At 41.6% G+C, this 6,996-nt stretch overlaps 1 pseudogene; it reads right to left on the reverse strand.

The window, feature by feature from the left end:
* Positions 1-4,568: 4,568 nt before the first annotated feature.
* On the reverse strand, positions 4,569-5,316 carry LOC147450684 (uncharacterized; annotated as a pseudogene).
* Positions 5,317-6,996: the final 1,680 nt, after the last annotated feature.

Consider the following 6,996-nt stretch of genomic DNA (forward strand, 5'->3'; position numbering starts at 1 on the left):
AATATTTCCACAAGAACATCTGTAGAAACAGCGGTGTCAAAAGACGCCAGCATCAAAATGCCCAAGTAGTAGCAGTAGCAGTAGAAGAAAAAAAAAATTAACCTTATAGAGGACGAAGCCGAAGATTCAGATCAAGAGGAGGACAATTGTCTGCATATCTGTGTTGTCATCAATCAATTTCATGCATATACTGATGTACTTTAGAAATGGATAGTCTTCTGTCTTATTCGTTTGAGGAGAGAATTCTTTAATTTTTATGACACCATGCCAAATAAGACCTACTTCTATTTTGTGTGACTACAGTACCCCGGTCTATATAACCTAGTCTGTTGACCTAGTCTATGTGACTACTAGCCTGTGGCATTCAGTCTCATTCTATGTTCCTTCAATATAGTCCAAAGTCCAAGGGGATGATTGTTGGTATTATGGCCTTTGGCCTAGACCTCTTAACTTATATGGAAATGACCTCTTGTACAATCAACAATCTAGTCACCCTATGAGCATGTGAAGGCACATGATCGAGCTTACACGGTAGGTAAATCACACAAGAATCCAAATAACCGTCCCAATCAGCATGGATTTTCCAAATTGTATGGAGCCACTCTTGACCTTTCACGAGGTGGCCCTTGACCCTTGGGAAAGGTGCATGGTGACCCTTGAGAGGTACACCTAGCCATACTGTACTACTACTTGAAGTAGCTCATTTGTACACACCAATAAGTTAGTTTATTTTCTAATCAAGTTTCCATTTTGAGTCTACTCTCTCTCTCTCTCTCTCTCTCTCTCTCTCCCTCTCTCTCTCTCTCTCTCTCTCTCTTACTAACATTTCCTTTAAATGTCGACGCTCCCTTACTAACATTGTGGGACGGCTACCTATATACCGCAAGTCCAAAAAGGGGTGAAGGTAGCTTTTTTGGGGCACCCACTTCTGGTTTGCCCGTCCACTGGTACAATACAAAAAGTCACCAAACTCCATTGGATTTCTAGTTCATGTTCGTGATTGATTGGAGATTTCAAGGCTCTCTCGTGCAACTACTTGCAGCCACTTGGCCGCACTCTCTTGCGATCACTGATCGGTGCCTGACTGATGACATGCGCTCAATTGTCCGTAAGGGACATTTTGGATCCGCTAGGTTCCCTTCTCACATGAGCACCACGCCACCCAAGCTTTGAGAGCTCCCCGCCCTCCCAAGAACAAGAGCAATTTCCCACATTGCCTTGGCCAGTACAGAGGCCTTTTTTTATTGGAGGTCAATCCCACAAGCTGCAGCATTTTTCTAAACTTCAAGCATGAATAGCTTCTTCAAGCACACAAGGATGTTCCAAAGGGCATAAAACTTCGAGCTCCAAGGCTTCCAAGAGAAACTCCAAGGTTCCAACAAGCACTTCAAACGCTTCAATTCTGTTAAGCTTCTAAAAAGACTACTCTCTCTCTTCAAGAGGGGATTGGAAAGGAGATTTTAAAGCTTCGACCTAAAGATTCAAGTTTCTCTCAGCCATCTTTCTCATTCTCCCCAAGTTTTTTATACTTCAAAGTTAACAAATTTCCATGGCACAATCACTTTAAAATGCATGTAATCATCACCTATCACCTAAAAAGATAGCTACTTGAAGTGTCAGCTTGTAAAGAGGATAGACACTTGCATTAGCTCGCGTTAATCGGTAAGACCCCTCTCACGACACTATGGGAGAAAAAGGAATTAAAAAACTCAATGGAGAAAGGTTGTATGCCTGGCAGACAAAGCTGTGAGAATATCTCATGAGAAAACAACTATGGTGTGTTGTGAAACCACGCACCGCTACACCATGCACAGTGGACGGTACACTCACCAGAGCATAGATTGCACAAATTCAAACCTCATTACATGATAATTATGTGCACTTTACTGATGATTACGCTACGACAATTCAAGCATGGACAGTCCTAAAAGAAAATTTGGTGCAAAGCAAAAAAGAAAATTAGCTTAAAAAAGAATCAAGGGGAGAACATTTCAAGCCTCGTCAATAGGTTATTAAGCATCATCACTCAGTTAACTTATATCGAGTATCAAATCCCATAAGAAGAAAGGTTAATGTACTCTGAAGCGCTGTCCAAAAATTTTTACAACATAATCACATTGCTAGAATAAAAAGAACGAACACCATCTTTGCAACATGTAATCAATTCCTTGATTGAAGAAGAAAAAAAGCAAACAAAGAAGGCGTCAACAAATAGAGGAGTTTACGTTGCATCATCATCTAGGACTGCATCTTTATTAACTATGATCAAGAATAAAAAATGTTATGAATACAAAAAATCGAGTATTTCTCCAAGGATTTCCACAAGAACCTCTGTAGCAACTGCGGAGTCAATAGACACCAACATCAAAATGCCCAAGTAGCAACATTAGCAGTAGAAGAAAATAAAAAATTAACCTTATAGAGGACGAAGACAAAGATTGAAATCAAGAGGAGGACAATTGTCTGCATATCCGTGTTGTCATCAATCACTTTCATGAATATACTGATGTACTTTAGAGATGCATGGTCTTCCGTCTTATTTGTTTGAGGAGAGAATTCTTTAACCTTTGTGACACCATGCCAAATAACACCTAATTCTATTTTGTGTGACTACAGTACCCCAGTCTATATGACCTAGTCTATTGACCTAGTCTATGTGACTACTAGCCTGTGGCATTTAGTCTCGGTCTATGTTTCTTCAATATAGTCCAAAGTCCAAGGGGAGGATTATTGCGATTATGGCTTTTGGCCTAGACCTCTCAACTTATATGGACATGATCTCTTGTATAGTCAACAATCTAGTCACCCTATGAGCATGTGAAGGCACCTGACCTAGCTTACACAGCAGGTGAACCACACAAGAGTCAAAATGACCATCCCAATCAGCATGGCTTCTCCACATTTATGGAGCCACTCTTGACCTTTCGGGAGTTGACCCTTGACCCTTGGGAAAGGTGCATGGTGACCCTTGAGAGGTACACCTAGCCATACTCTACTACTACATGAAGTAGCTCATATGTACACACCAATAAGTTAGTTCATTTTCTAATCAAGTTGACATTTTGAGTCTACTCTCTCTCTCTCTCTCTCTCTCTCTCTCTGTCTCTCTCTCTCTCTCAAATCACTAGTGTACATATCAATTCTATCATTATTAATGCTAGTCTTGTTGATCCACCCTAACTCAACACTACTTAAAATTAGTCAATCAACTAACATCACAACTTTGAAAAGCATAGATTTAATGACGCACATTCCATATAGTAAAGAATACCCGAGTCTTCCACTGACAAAATTTTGCATCTTGTTTCGAGAGAAAAATATTATTTTCACTACATTACAAGGCATAAGAGGTCGGATCAAATGTTTGATGTGGTATAGTATTCCAAACTTGCCAACTCTAACCCATCCCATCTTTCTTGCAATATTGCTAATTTAGTCCATGAAATTCAACGTAAAGCTTTGCTCGTAAGATATAATGATTATGGAAGCTCATTGCAACTTCTAGAGACGCTATGCTCTTTGGTTGAAGGTCATGTTGTACATTGAAGGCTTGTATGATTGTCCTTCATATAACATGTAAATGAAGACCTTAACAGTTTTGGTGCTCAGAATTTTCAAGTGCGAGGTATATATAAACAGATGATTAGAAATATTTTCTTTGTGAACTGCCCCATCAATCAAGTGTATGTGCGGTTCTACAAAATGATGCAACAATTAATTCAACAATACAATCACCCCAAAGATAGAACAAATAAAGTTCAAAATTAAGATGTTTAACCAACACGATGATGTGAGTTTATCGATTTGGGATTGAAAAAGAAGGATTCAAAAAACAAAGTAAGTTGACATCTTAATTACTCAGATGCATGCCTATATAATGACAATCAATTGAACGCGCCAACAAAATAGAATACGACACTCCATGCACATCGACCTCGACAAGAGGTCAATATAAAATCAAACTTGTAAACACCCTGATAGGCATACCCCACCTTTCATATAAAAATATACAAGATGATTTATATTCCCAAAAATCATAAGCTACAAAATATCATAAGCATATGTACTGATCACACAACACACTTCATGCAATTACTTGCTCATTTATTTTAAGTATTGTTTCGTAGTATGGAAAATTACACAAACCACAGATCTTGTGCATCCTCTTCCGTGAACATTTAAGCAAGCCTATATTTGTCCTTCAGAGTTTACACAAGCAAAATACCTAAAGAGAAAATCGTACAAGTGGGATTCATAAATGACAAAGCAAAAAGAAGAACTGTTATACAATTGGCAATACATAATTGTCAATACCTGCTTATCCACAATGCGAGGCTCAACAAGTAGCAAAGACAATAAGGACACTTGCACAAAAGCTCGTATCAGCAGACACTCAACCGCTCATATGCCAGCAAGAGCGGGCTCTCATGATAACCGAACTTAAGGATGAGGAGTGATGGTCCTGAGAGGAATACCACAAAGACAAGGAACCTCATCAAGATTGACAATACATGACATTAGCAAATTAAAGAAGAGTTTTAAGTTTCAATGTGACAAAATAAAAGCTTTCATTTCATTAAGCCCAGTTGCCTTTTGCTTTCCACATGAGTAGGAGCATTCCAATCCACAGTAAAGGAACTAAGACGGTGCGTCTTGTTGACCAAAATCTGACCATGAAAATTCAGCATGACCAAAAGGGGGGAAAAGAAAAGAGCAATTGGGTTCTCTTGCAAATCTGTTGAGAGCCTGGCAAATTAGGAAGTCGAATTAGGAAGTTCATTCAGTTGTTGCAACCGAGGCTTCAAGATAAACAATGAGAACTTCATGCTTAAATTGAAGCAACAAGAGGCACTTAGAGAAAGAATGAATTGCCTGCGCTCGCTGTTAGGCCAGATGAAAGGTCGCTACCCTTGTCGTACACACAGCTAGTGTGGGTTTTAAGCCTACGATTGCGGACAGGAACTGCTGACAGCCAGCCCTTGTCGTTCATTGGATTGCTCAGCCACTCTATTAGGGCAACCTGCAGCCCACGCCATTCACTTCATGCCATATTTTTCCACCAGCCAATCACACACATTATACAGTTTCCTTCATGGCATGTCCTCATATCGCCCCCACCCCCACCCCCACACCCAAAACAAACACATATTTTTTTTTTGTAAATCTGCTTTGATTTATTTACAAGTGGGAAACCCACGAAAAGAAAGGGATACAAAACACGGAACACACACACAGAGTTTTTCCATACGTCAACCATACATCATCGGACTCGGACAGGTATGGAAGTACAGATAAGACCCTCTCAGGACTCCACATGAATAAGTCTCAAAGTAGATAGTGGCTTTTTTTAACATTAGGGATCTCTGAAAAACCCAACATACTTTTTTTTTTCCTTTCTACACACGAGAGGGCCCAGAGGGGGAGGTGCTTATCCCTTCCAATATTAGCCATGTTACATGGTCGGGGAAGGGCTGCGTATCATTGGGAAAGAGCCACGCGTAGGAATCACCATGGCCACCTAATTGATGCACCATGAGCTGGGAACGACGGAGAGAACTCATAGCAACCAGCTAGGAACCTCCTCCTCGGGTGACTAACCCGAGGAGGATGCACTCGAGTGTCCAAGAGCAAGAGCCCTGGCAGCGTGAACACTAGGTGAAGCACAAGGTGTCCCTCTAGAGTGTGACCTAACGGGGGGATTTGACCCGTAGGTTGAGAGGTCAATGCCTTACCATTCACAGAGGGAAACTCAGCTTTCACTCATTTACCGTTAAGAGGATTCGGGTAGGACATCCAGAGCAGGTGAGGGATTCCTCCAGACCTTATCTGTTTTGCTTCTTCTGCTTGGTGTTTCTTTTTTTGGTGTGTGGTTATATGGGTTTGGGTGTGAGTTTCTTCGTCTTCTTTTTCACGTCTGTACGTTTTTTGTTCTTGTATCTGAGTTGAGTGTGAGGGGGGTGTGAGTGGGTGTGGGTGCTTGGATGCCACTCCTTGTTTTTGTTGCTCTCTTGGTTTCTTTATCATTGGGGGTGGCTGCACTGGCCTCTCGAGTGTGATGGACACTCCCTACGTAGGCTACTTGATGGGTTTGGACGGATGAGAGCCTCCACTCCTGCTTTTGGAGCAGTGGTTTCCTCACGTTGTTGCTTCCCCTCTTAGTCATCCTCGCACTACTTATGATTTTCCCCACTGGTTTTCGACGGTGACCTTATAATTGGACCCTCTTTTGGTGGTGCTCTTTCTCGGCTACCTAGTGGTTGATCCGAGGTCTCTTTGCTTCCCTCATTGCTTCCATTGCTGGCGGTTGCTTTGTTGGCCTCAATTATTTCAACCCTGTTGGCCTCCTCTTTCAGTTTGGACTTTGTAATAGTTTTACTTCCCCTTGGGGTCAACACCATTTTGGCGCTCCAAGGGGGGTCAAGAATAGAATGTCATGTATTAAGAGAGAGAGAGGGAGAGAGAGAGAGAGAGAGAGAGAGAGAGAGAGAGAGAGAGAGAGAGAGAGAGAGAGAGAGAGAGAGAGAGAGATAGATAGAGAGAGAGAGAGAGAGAGAGAGAGAGAGAGAGAGAGAGAGAGAGAGAGAGAGAGAGATAGATAGATAGATAGATAGATAGATAGATAGATTTTATTATCGTCCTCGGAGGTCAAATATGACCTATGGGACCAAAGTTACATGTGATGTAGTATGTGTATGGCTGATGAGTGACTCTCGATGCTCCAAAATTGTATTGATGAGAGTCGCAATGGAGAGCCCACACTTTGGCTGGGAGAGGAAAGTGTGTAGGTCTAAGTTATGGCTGAAAATGTGAGAGAAGCAAGTTCGGATGTGATCAAAAGTTGAGCACTCTAGTAGTGTGTGGTACTCAGACTCTCGAACTTGCAGTGAGCATAATGTGCACAATCGATTTGACTCTTCTCCATTGCACCAACGCCCTATCTCGCATCGAAGGAAATGGGAGCTAAGCCGAAAAGCTGCGATAGTGCGTATTGCGGAC

Source organism: Adiantum capillus-veneris, chromosome 9, assembly GCF_014529385.1.
Source record: "Adiantum capillus-veneris isolate H3 chromosome 9, ASM1452938v2, whole genome shotgun sequence".
Classification (NCBI taxonomy): Eukaryota; Viridiplantae; Streptophyta; class Polypodiopsida; order Polypodiales; family Pteridaceae; genus Adiantum; species Adiantum capillus-veneris.